The sequence below is a fragment of the Culex quinquefasciatus genome, chromosome 2 (genome assembly GCF_015732765.1).
Source record: "Culex quinquefasciatus strain JHB chromosome 2, VPISU_Cqui_1.0_pri_paternal, whole genome shotgun sequence".
Classification (NCBI taxonomy): domain Eukaryota; kingdom Metazoa; phylum Arthropoda; class Insecta; order Diptera; family Culicidae; genus Culex; species Culex quinquefasciatus.
In genome coordinates, this window is record NC_051862.1 from 20,711,680 (window position 1) to 20,724,280 (window position 12,601).

At 35.5% G+C, this 12,601-nt stretch overlaps 1 protein-coding gene across 4 annotated transcripts in view; it reads left to right on the forward strand.

Moving 5' to 3' along the window:
• Window positions 1–12,601, forward strand: part of LOC6048560 (SLIT-ROBO Rho GTPase-activating protein 1) — a 161,823-nt gene that overhangs the window by 101,032 nt on the left and 48,190 nt on the right. The gene's annotated exons all lie outside the window — the stretch shown is intronic.

Below are 12,601 nucleotides of genomic sequence, written 5' to 3' on the forward strand. Positions count from 1 at the left end.
TTGACAAAGCGAGATCCAACGATTGATGACCCGCCGTAGATAACCCGTTACACAAAGTCAGTCACCTCTCGCACGTCAAACGTCTGCCTTTTGGTGTCAAAAGATTTGACTTCAACTCACATGCTGAGAACGCAGTTTACCCGGGGTCAGTACGGTTGGCCATTGTGCCATAAACGCCGTTGGTGGAGCGCTGCTAACGGTCCCGGGGTCTTTTCACTCGGGATAATTGGCTCATAACTCAGGGCTCTGTGTCCTCTCTCGCGTACAGGTAGTAAATCACCAATTAGTCGTCGCGTTTCGACGGGAAATTTATCATCTTTATGCTCTCGCGCGCGTGAAAGGGAGAAAGACTGTCTTTGAAATAAAAAAATAATGATCACACCCAAATTCGGTTGAGGTCCGCTGTACTTCTCCTTGTTCAACCTGAACGGGAAATTGGTGTGTGTTTGGTTAGTTCGGATCGGATTTACATTTCACTTAGCCAACCGAAGTCAGTGCGGCGCGCGGTGATTAACATATAAATTAGCCGCGGAGATTTGCAAGCGAATCTGCAACCTGTGAAGCGTCGAGGGCATCGGACTTGAATATTCATGATACGGTTTACGTGAACGCGGATTGGGCGCCGAATTGCCGGGGACGGATGTTGGGTTGCAATCCCTCTGCATATGTGCAGCAGGGAATTTATAATCCGCAATTTGAGGACGCAATTTGAGGCTGAGTGAAAGTTTAGTGAACACCCTTTAAGATTTATTGGGTCAATTGAAGGGTTGGGATTCCCGAAATTCCAGTCATCTCCGAAAGAATCGACTGAATTTTATTTGAGAATTGTGCTACAATCTGATAATTTAGGAATGTTCACATTCTTACAGTGAATGATTTGATAAGAAAGTGATTCATATGCTCGAATGTTTAGAATAGTCATCCAGAAATTGTGTTTGAGATAACTGAAAAGCTACCAAGAAACAAATCTGATACATTTCGCCGATTCACGAAAAACAATTTTGTTCATGATTTCTTGAATAATGAATAATTTTAAACATTGAATACAAAAACACCAAGGTTGATAGTTGATAAAATTATCGTCGATAATATTATCGTTATTTATATAGTTATCGCCGATAATGGCCGATAACTTATTTTTAAAATCTTTCTAAAATCGATAAATTCAACGATATCATGTTAAATTTTCAATGCATTCACTAAGAATGTATTTTTCGAAAGTGTAGTAAGTTTCAAAGTATAAATCCAGAGGTTTTTTTGAAAAGGTACTATATGCTATTGTCTTTCATATTTTTATAGGAACTAATAAAAAAAAGTCGAAAAATATGTACTTAAAATTGAACACAAAATATCATATTTTTCGAAAGTACTCAAATTTTCATAATTTACAATATGGGTTGATATGAAGCAACATTTGGAATGTTTTTTTTCACTTTTTTAAAGTATTTTGGTAAAATATTAAAATTTTCACAAAAAAACGTATTTTTTCTAAAACACTAAAATTTTAAAAAAATTTCGATATCAGTATCAAATGGATTGAAATTTTGTATGCTCTTTAATTTTTTTTAAAGTGCTAAAAAATTTCACAATTTACCGTATTTTTTGAAAATATAAAATTTTTCAAAATATGCAATTAGGGTATCAAACGAAGCGAAAATTTGTGTTTTTTTTTACCTTTTCAGTTTTTTTTTTGAAAACACTAAAATTTTCACAAATTACCGTATTTTTTCGAAAATACTAAAATTTTCACAAATTACCGTATTTTATCGAAAATACTAAAATTTTCTAAAAATGCAACATGGGTATCAAACGCAGTGAAATTTTGTATGTTTTATTTTTAATTTTTTATAGTTTTTTTGGGAAGTACTAAAATATTCACAAAATACTGTATTTTTTCGAAAATACTAAAAAATTTAAAATATGCATTATGGGCATCAATTTCAAGCTATGGAATATTGTATTTTACAAAAAAAAACCCTTACACTATTTGGCATTGTGATTTCGCTTCGTTTGATACCAATATTGCATATTTTGAAAATTTGAGTATTTTCGAAAAAATACGGTAAGTTGTGAAAATTTCAGTATTTTCCAAAAGAAAACTTTATTTGAGTGGAAAAAGCATACAAAATTTCGCTTCGTTTGATACCCATGTTGCAAATTATGAAAATTTTAGTACTTTCGAATAAATACGGTATTTTGTGGAAATTTGAGTATTTTCAAAAAAAAACTCTTTTAATGTTAATAAGCAAACCAAATTTAACTTCGTTTGATACCCACAACGCAAATTTTGAAAATTTTGGTATTTTTAGAAAAAAATACGGTATTTTGTGAAAATTTTAGTTTTCAGCAGAAAAAACTCTAGTAAAATTAAAACGCATATAAAATTTCACTTCATTTGATACCCATATTGCAAATTATGGAAACTTTGAGTACTTACGAAAAAATGCAGCATTTTGTGATTAATTTTGAGTATGTACTTTACTTGGAAACATACTAGATTTTCAAAAAAATATTCTTAGTCTAAAAAATCTAAAAAATACAAATAAAAAACAAAAATACAATATGGGTTATTCCAGGTCAACTGAGTACACTTTTGGACTCGACATTCACCGATTTGGACCAAACTTGGAGGGAACGTTCATCTATTGATAGTTAACAGAAATCCCAAGTTTGGTGCTGATTGGACCATCCTTCTAGTTTTGGCACCTCCTTCTTTTTTGACGATTTTCTAGAATACTTTTTTCTTTCTTTTAATCATGACTTTGCAACTATTTGAGCAAAAGACTTTTTACAGCATTTTATAGAAAATTGTTCAAGGAATTTGATAAAAATAAAATGTTAACCCTTGAACGCTCACTAACATTATATTTTAACGTTTTAAGTATTAAAATTCAGTGTTGACCAATTCCTTATATTTTTATTTGTTTTATTTTATCACCATCGTGTTCTCCGGACAATTTTACATAATAATCAATGTAGACCTCAAACTAAAATGAACTATTGGCGAGATAAAGCGATTTTACTGAAAAAAATAAATGATTTTGCCCCGGGATCGGAATGTGTAAAATCAAACTTTTTTCAAAGTTATGATATTTTCAAAGTTATGATTAAAAAATAGGTTTTTTTAGAAAATCGTCATAAAAGAGAGCGGTGCCAAAAATAGAGGGATGGTCAGATCAGCACCAAACTTAGTATTTCTGTTAACTATCGATAGATGAACGTTCCCTCCAAGTTTGGTCCAAATCGGTGAAGGTAGAGTCCAAAAGTGTACTCAGTTGAGATGGAATGACCCATATTCGGTATAATACCGAAATACCGGCCCTTGCTAATATGCCTTCGTACTTATTTTCGACCATATCAAATGTTAATATTAACTTGAAAATAAAAATAAATAAAAAAATGTCCATTCTTGGTTAATAATTTTCTTGTATGCATTCTGAAACATAAAATACATAAATATTAAACGTTGATAGAAATAGTAGATTTATTGTGTTTCTTGAGATTCCAATTCAAATTTGTTTATTTCTCACATATTTATCTAAAATTTCTTTACAAAAACCTTCTGCAAATCCACCTAATCAATCTGCAACTCCTGGCACACCTTATCGATCTGTTTGGCAACCCGGCTGTACCACTTCCTCGCGCGGATTACCCTCCAGGGGCATCCATCCGGCAACTTGGTGCACTCCTCGTCCAGGAACTCCTTCAGCTTGATCATGTAGCCGGAGATCTCCGAGCAGGCCACCACCGGACCGCGGTACATGTCGGCTGAAAGACGGAAATAAATGAAGGTGGCGCATTCGTTTGAAGAACTCCATCAATCTGATCTTACCGTATCGATCCGTTTGCGCCTGACAGTAGGCAACGAGCACTGTTATCACCAGCACCGAGATCATCGCTGACCCTGCCATTGTTCTGTTCTACCCCTCAAAGACTGAACCCGATCTCTCGTCGGACTCCTTTATACTAATCAGCTGAGCCGACCCCGGCGATATCGTAAATCGCTAATGAAAGTTATAACTTTGAGCAGAACCATTTGTCCGAGGTGGCGATAAAAGTCTCGTTAAAGCCAGCCCCCGCCGAAATCCGTCACGGGTAATAGAATACGTCTTCTTACGGATCTCAAGTCTCGCTCACATCACATGACATCCGGTCGCGAGCCAGTTTGGACGTTCGACGCGTTCTGAAAATAGAGGAACACAACAATAATGGTGTATTTTTGGGCGGGGTAAACGAAAACGTGTGTTTCTACTCAGAGTTTTTGTTGGAGATTTGGTGTGAACGTCGAGGAGGAAATTAATCTTGACAGATGATTTCTAAACAAAGTTCGGTGGGGATCGTTTACGTTTGGACGATCTTGGGAGAAATGATCTTGTTTGTTTTCATCGACTTCGGAAAGGGGATCAATGGGCAATACCGGTTATTGTCGATGGGAGAGTGCTTTTTTATTAGGTGATAATGTTTGCTTTTAAAAGGTATGAATGAAAATCTTATTTTATAGTTTTGAAAGAGTTTGGAGATTGCTTCTATGCGATACAGAAAGCAAAATGTTACGATTTAAAGATCGACCTCAAACCCTGAAATACTGCAAAAAAGAAGGCATTTGTCAGAAATCGCTCACGAAACTCAAGCCTCCACCGAACCCTTAATCAACATAACAAAACCTCAGACAACTTCAAGCCCAACCAACCGTTACGAGCCTCTTCTCTCGACATGTAATTAAGTCCCACCGCCAATACCTTGAAGTTGAACATCTGCATGCGTGCCGTTGCCTGCTGCTGTTCATTGTTCACGGATGATCTGCCTTCCTCTCATACATCTCAAGTTACGATTATGAACGCCACTTTTCAGACGTCAAGTCGACTTTCGCTGAAATTTCAGACCAACCTCGGGGTGGCGGATTCTGAAAACAATAGTGTTACACCTTGGCTTCCAACTCCATAACTTCAACCGGCTGCGAAGGTAGCCGGAAAACATGTCCATCCCGAGATCCAGCCCTCGCACGCAAGTATAAATATGGCCAAACAGAAAAAAATCTTTCCTTCATGACTAAATATGACGACGACGGCTGCAATGCTGCAAAATCAACAACCTCTCGTATAGTTTGTTGGTTCATTAGTGGAATGAAGATATGAGTACATCGTGCATACCTTCGTTTTTGCTGTAACCACTCTTTTTGCAAAAAGTCACAGACCTGTTTCTCCTACAACGAAGAGATGCGGAAAGAGGAGTGTCGCCGCATCGGGTCTTCCCGACTTGGCAAACTTGGCATACGGTTGATGTGGTAGTTGTCTAGCATGGCTTTGGCCGCCCCGTGGGGACCTTTCGGGGGGCTTGGCGAAGGGGGGGCACTGTTGAAAAAGATGTTGGAACTTAGTATGAAGTTGAATTTTTTAACGACGAGATAGACGAAATAAACGTCGTTGAAAAAAATCTCAGTACTTCGGGATCTTTTGATTACGTTTTAATACAAAAATTGAACTACAATCAGAGACTAAGATATCTTGGTTGTTACCTGGTTTCACTTTGAGATCGTATTTTAATTCGAGATTTAAACTCGTTCCTGACGTGTTCCTGACAAAATGCTTTATAAGTTTTCCAATTTTGATTTGAGTTTTTCGCGAGGAATTAAATTTTGAATGTGAAAAGTTTAAAAATTATACATAAGATTTTGTGTTTAAGTTGGCTGTCGATTTTGCCGAAACGTAAATAAAGTTATTTTATTTTAATGTTACATGTTACATGTAAGTAGTCGAAAAATACAAAATATAACGTGTTTTTATGAAACTCAGGTTTTTGTTATTTCGTAATATAAGTATCAAACGACGCAAACTTTTGGCTAGATTTTCACCATATTTTCAATTTTTAGTCTCAAATTTTACAAAATACTGTATACGTAATATTTTCACTACAATTGTCTTAACGTTTCCATATGATTTTCAACCTAACTGTACTGCATTTTACACACAAGTTTAAAAAAAAATTTACGATGCTATAGTTTTTGGAAATACTAAAGTTTCTAGAGTGCACAATATAGATATTGGGCGACGTAAAATTTGAAGAGATTTCAACAACATTACAGTCTTTTTTGTAAAATATTAAAATATTCACACAAAAAACGATTTTCAAGAGATGACAAATTTCATTGAAAATTGGAGGAGCGGCCGTGGCTGACTGGTTACGGTGTTCGCTTTGTAAGCGAATGGTCCTGGGTTCGATTCCCATCTGCTCCCAACGAGAAAGTATAGGAAATATAAATCATGAAAATTCTGAACATGAACGAAAAATCAAAGTCGCCCGAGTCAGGGCTCGATCCCCCGTCCTTTGGATTGGTAAGCAAAAATGCTAACCACTAGGCCATCGTGACTTAGTGAGCTATGATTGGAATTAGGAATACTGTTACTATCAACTATATACGCGCTGGGTCCTTGTCCATTTTGACAAGGGTTCGGAAGTTCTAAATAACGTTTGAATCCGATTGGTGCAAACGTTCTTCAGGGCGGGGCTTGTCGATAAAGCTGAAGTACCTCGCGCTCGGCTAGCCAGCGTAGAAATGGGTCACTGAAGCTCGGCAGAGCTAACACCTTCCAGATGCCTATGCGAGTTATTTGCATGTATAGAATGTAGATCTAAAAATACATGGAAACAACTCAATTTGTAAGAAGCGACCGCGTGGTCCCGTTTGGTTGGTTGCACACACACACACACACATGACAAATTTCATTGAAAATTACCAAATTAAATATCTGAACATTTTAAGGGGTTACATACATGTAGAAAATCACAAAACTTTATATTACAGAATTATATTAAATCCACTCAAAACATTCACGAAGATATTTCATCATTAAACTGAGTAAGAGACGACTTAAACTCAAAATTTTGCCATGCACAAAGCGGGCTGTCAAACTTTGTTTTTCTCTAAACCCCAAGTTGATTTACGGGTGCCACGATATCTCGAGATGAGATGGACCAAATTGGCTGAAATTTGAGGTGAAGACTTTCGATGAAGCCCAATTTTAAAAATTTGATTTTTAAAAATATACAAAAATCAAAAACTGACGGTTTTTTATATGAAAAATATTGTTTTATATCTTTTTATAATAAAGTTTTTGAAAAGAGGGCTTCGTCATGCACACGGAATCAGGTTTAGCGAGTCTTCACCAAAATTTTGAGCCGATTTGGTCAAGACAGTGTTGAGATATTGTGGCACCCGTTTTTTGAAACTGCTAACTTGAAATTGCTTTATCTCGGCAATGATGCAACCAAATATCTTCAAATTTATTTTGTTAGTAGGTGAAAATGTATCTTTAATGCCCTAAAACCAGAATTTAAAAAGTTAAAGTGTGTGCTCAAACTAACCTCTGACTTTTTTGTCGATATATATGTAACCCTTTAACCAAAACAGTATTTCGTAAACTATTTTCAATTTCAAAATTCTTATCAGTGAAAATAAAAACAGAATTTCAAGTGGGTTTCTATAATTTTTTTAGAATCAAGATCAAGATCAAGAATTTAGAAAATTTTGTAAAATTTTGAATATTTTGCATACATGTTAGTATTTTGTATAATTTTAAGTGTTTTGTAAAATGTTGTGTACTCTGTAAAATTTTGAAAAATTTGTGAAATTTTAAGATTTATGAAATATTTGAGGTTTTTGTAAAATTTTGATTTTTTTGTTAAATTTGCGTATTTTGTAAAATTTTTAGTCCGGTGTCATCCTGTTTTTGACAATACTCGACGTTGATAAAAAAAATTAAAAATCTTTTTTGTTCATAACGTGATGTATGAATATTCTCTTAGTTTTTTTTTCTTGAAAATACACTACCGTCAGTGGGGGTGACATTGGGTCTGGGGGGTTAGATTGGGTCAAAGTGATTTTTTACGGATTTCACAATTTCTCAGATTCTTCTCAATTAAACTGAATTCTGTTAAAAGGGTTGTATAGGGGATATCTTAAGATGACTTCGCTGAAAAAATCTCGTTCCTAGAGCAAATCCTGTTATTTTGACAGCTGTCTAAAGTTGAGGTACGTTTTTGGCCAAAAATGACCTCTTGAAAAATCATTTTTCTAAAAATTTTGTTGGGATTGCTCAAAAACTACTCAAATGTTTGAAAATCTCCACTTCAAACATTGTAGCATGTCAATACAATTCCCTGGAACAAGAAACACTGTTGGATGACTTGTTTTTACCATATCGTTGTATTTGAGCATCATTTTAGTTTCATTTGACCCAATGTCACCCCCTCTAAGGGGTGAGATTGGGTCAATTTTCAAACTATTGGCATTTAAGGTAGTGTTCATCATAATCCATCACATTTTGGGAAAATGTTAGTAAACTATCTAAGAACAAATCTACGTTGGAAGATTTTCGATGTTATTTAAATTGTTTTTGTTATTAAGTAATTACGAGAGGTGTATCGTTTTTTGATCCATAGTCACCCCCACTGACGGTATTTAAGATTTCCCGATTTTGACAACATCCCTGTTTTGGCAACATAAACATCACGGCTTGTTGCTAAAACATAGGTGTCACTGTATTTTGTAAAATTTGAAGAATTTTGTAAAATTTTGAGTATGTTGTAAAATTTTTACAATAAACTTCAAAATTTCAATGAAAATTCAAGTGCAACCAACTGAAATCAAATTAAAATACATTCTCCTGCGTTTAAAATCATTTTTAGCATGTTTGGGTTTATTAAAAAATCTTAAAATTTTTTGAAAATTTTCGATGCAAAATCTTTTTTTTCGATACAATTTTTGTTTTTGTCAGATCTTAGATTTTTTGAAAACTAATGATTGCAAAACAACTGAACTAGTGTAAAATGCATTTTAAAACACTTTTTTCATTTAAATGTGAAGACTATGGCTTGTTATTTAAATTTTTATATTTTTTTACTTTTTTGCCCCCTCCCCCTTGACCTCAGCCAGGGCCGAGGGACAAAAACTATTTTAAATATTTGCATCGGCCTAATGGTTACAAAAGTACTGAACTAGTATAAAATTCATTTTTAAACACTTGTTCCATGCAAATGTTGAAAGTATGGTTTGTTATTTCAATATTTATATTTTTTAACACGATTTTATTTAAAAAATATTATTTTGCATTGAAAGTTTATAAACAGTGAAAATCTGTATGAAATATTGCAATTTATACAAATTAGAGTATATTACTAAAACATGATTTTTTGGGATGTTTTTGACAACAGTCCAGAATCGATTATACTAAATAGCCACTATGTTGGTAGTCATCTTGGATTACATTTTTCCAGATCATTTTAGGGCATTTTTGGGATCACTCAAACGATTCAAAGCAACACAACTGAGCAATTCTCTGAAACTTCGAACAATTTTTTGTTTGAATTTGTGATTTGGATTAAACACAGTTTGTACTTTTTATTGCAAAGACAAGTAATTGTTCAACATTAGTTCGTCCATACAGGTTTTCATAAAATTTTGGCAGCTGTCTATACAAAATGGCTATAAAAAATTTTAAAATATCTGTATCTTGATAACGATCAGTTTTGGAGTCTTCGACAAAATAGTAGGTATTGCATCTAAGACATCTAAGAAATTAAATCAATACTCTTAAAAAATTACACATTATTTTAATATGAATAACAAAAAAAATGGAAAAATCTTTTTGTTATATTTTTTATGTGACAAAAATGCCATTGTTGCCAATTTTTCGCAAAATTATGAAAAAATGGAAAAAAAAACTTATCAACAAAAAAACATTTCATAAACGATATCTTTGATTCCAAATTAATTGTGTTTCCAAAATAAAACATTAATATTTTTTTCCGTTTTTCCACATTTTTCAAAAGCCATTTCCTGACAAAAACTGAATTAAGACATAACTTATTTAAAACTAGAATTTCCATGCAGCTCAAGTCAGATTCTATTGCAAAAAAAAAAGAAAATCGTTAAGTTTTGAATCATTTTGGTGAGTTTAAAAATTAAAACTCGCGCTACACCCGACTTCAAATGTTAGCAAAACTATAGTTCAAGACTAAATATTTACAGTAAACTTATCATTTTTTTCTACAGTGCCATCTCACTTTTCACCTGGCTCAGCCGGCGGGGCCACCGTCAACCATATGGCAAAACCATTACATTATTGCACTGCGTTAATCATGACAATGAGTGAATAAGTAATGAAATTCACGTTCCCTTCTTCACCCACCATCACCAGCAACTTCAACTCATCCGATGATGATCATATCTCGTATAGTTACCTAGCGATGCTGGCTGAGGCTGCGGCTGCAATTTTGCAAGGCGGTTTCACACATTATTATGAACCTTTTATGATTTTTTTTTAGCGTTCGTTTCGTTTCGTTTGTTCGTCTCTTGTTATTCTTGCGTGCCTGTGTTGGTTATTATACTACTTTTTTTTTAAAGGTGAGTGCCTGCACGCCGCCTTTGTGAAGGCTTAACCCGCTGCTGGTTGGTTGGTTGGCTGGCGTGGAAAATTGCTACTAAGTGGTCAAACTTATTTAACAGGATGCGGGGCATTACTTAAATGCGTGGTTTAAATTTTCCTTAATTGAGGAAAAACTTATCCAACGATGTGCACGAGTCGTCGTTGTTGGCAAAACACGATCTTGTTTCGTTTGATGTACACATTACAGTACCAACACGTGTGATTTATTACATGATAATTTATGCTGTAGAGAGTGTTACTAAATGGTTTCTTTTTCCCCTTTTTCTTCTCTTTGCAGGTGAGTGTCAAGACTAATATATCATCGGCGAGACTTTAACAACTCCGCAGCAGACAAGGGTGACATGTGTGTGTGTTAGTGAGTTTAAGTGGCGTTAATTGTCGACATGAAATAGTGGAAACGAAACTGAAAGCACCAGTTTCCGTGCAAATGGTATCATCTCACGTTTCGGAACTAATTGGAAGAGCAAATGAATTTATATGCTCGCGAGCGAAGGGGAGTTTGAGTTTGGGCTGCTTTCGGTTTCGTAATGTTGGGTTTTCGTGATGTCGATACTTTGTGCAAACATTGTACTAGTTATTTGTCAAAAGATCTAACGTAATGTTGATGAAACGAAGCTTTACTGCACAGAAAAAAAAAATCATGGTAATATTACATCTGGGAAGGGGTACATCTTTTATGTCAGAAAAAAGGTGTAATTTTACCTCTGGAAATGTGTTATTTTACCACTTTTCTGGTGTAATGTCTTTTTTTCAGTCTAAATTGAGGTAAAATTACATCATAAAAGAGGTAATATTCAACCTTCCAAAATTACAGCTTCCAAATTTACATGATTTTTTTCTGTGTGCTCAAAATTTAAATTTGGTAAAATTTGATCAATTAACATGATTTTGCTTCTTCTTTAAGCAAACATTTTCCAAAGGTCTTTCTGTCCAACATTCCAAACTTGTATTGAGATGTTTCCGTTCCGAAATTCCCATCACAAAACATAACAATTTATCACTGCAACTGCTATACAGAACTCACAACAATAAGTACAACCAATCCAGACCTCAAGGCACGTTCACAACAACCAGCCGGGGGAGGTTTCGATTTCCATGTTCAATATTTTCTACAAACCGTAACTAACAAGCGCCGAGCGTCCCATATGGCCAATATTTATTCCGAGACCATTCGCTCTCCCCCTCACAAACCATCTCCAATGTAAGGAAGAGGAAGCAATCGTTCCCAAATTTCTCCAGGGGATGCGTGTGTTTGTGTTGTGTGCTCCGAGGCCATAATCTACATTCTATTACAACGCTGCGCTGACAGAACGTCTACTTGGAACACTTCCGGACTGCATGAGTCATCGCTCAACATGGTTTTGGGTGGAACCCCTCCCTGGACAACCTCCGGATGGGTGGAGAATTTATTAATCCATCACATCCATCTGATTGTTGTTATGTGTAGAGGGGAAATGTTCTACGACCCTGCGTTGAGTTGTTGAAGTTGTTCTGGAGGACTCTCCTCGAGAGTGTGGCGAGAAATGCTGACTAACATCATGTATCGAGAACTTTCTTGTTCTGTCATGTTGAGGATCCAGCGCGCAGCTGGGATGTAAATTCCAGCTGGGTTGATTCAATTTTCCAGCCATTACACGTCCCTATTTGTGATCTCCAAGGGATTGTAATCAACCCGTGACACACATTTCCGGTTTTGCCAAAGGATATTTTTAAACCACTCCCAGTGGGCTAATAAAAAAAGTGTTCTGCAAAACATCATAATTGAATCAGAACTGCAATCTAGCTGGGTAAACAACCCAAGAGCTTCTTCGCCTCATTCCCAGGAGATGCACGCTTTTCGATGCACTTTGCTCCAGAGCAGCGCACCTCTAGGGAGTGATGGATCGATGTGTACTTTTCCCTTCAAAGCTACCGCGACTCTAGAGAGGCAAAGTGGTTTACATAGTTATGTGTGCTCAAAGCTGTTGCATCGCCGTGCCTCAGAGTGTAAAGTAGCAAAACCGATCACCGATGGGATGCATTTTTAATCAAATTACTACCCTTTGGAGAGTGCGGCGCAATCTACACAGCGCAAATCAAGATGTTAATCTGGGCTAGCGATGGGGAGCAGTGTCGAGTCGAAGATTTTAAACTAGAGAATCGAAATATTGTTTGCA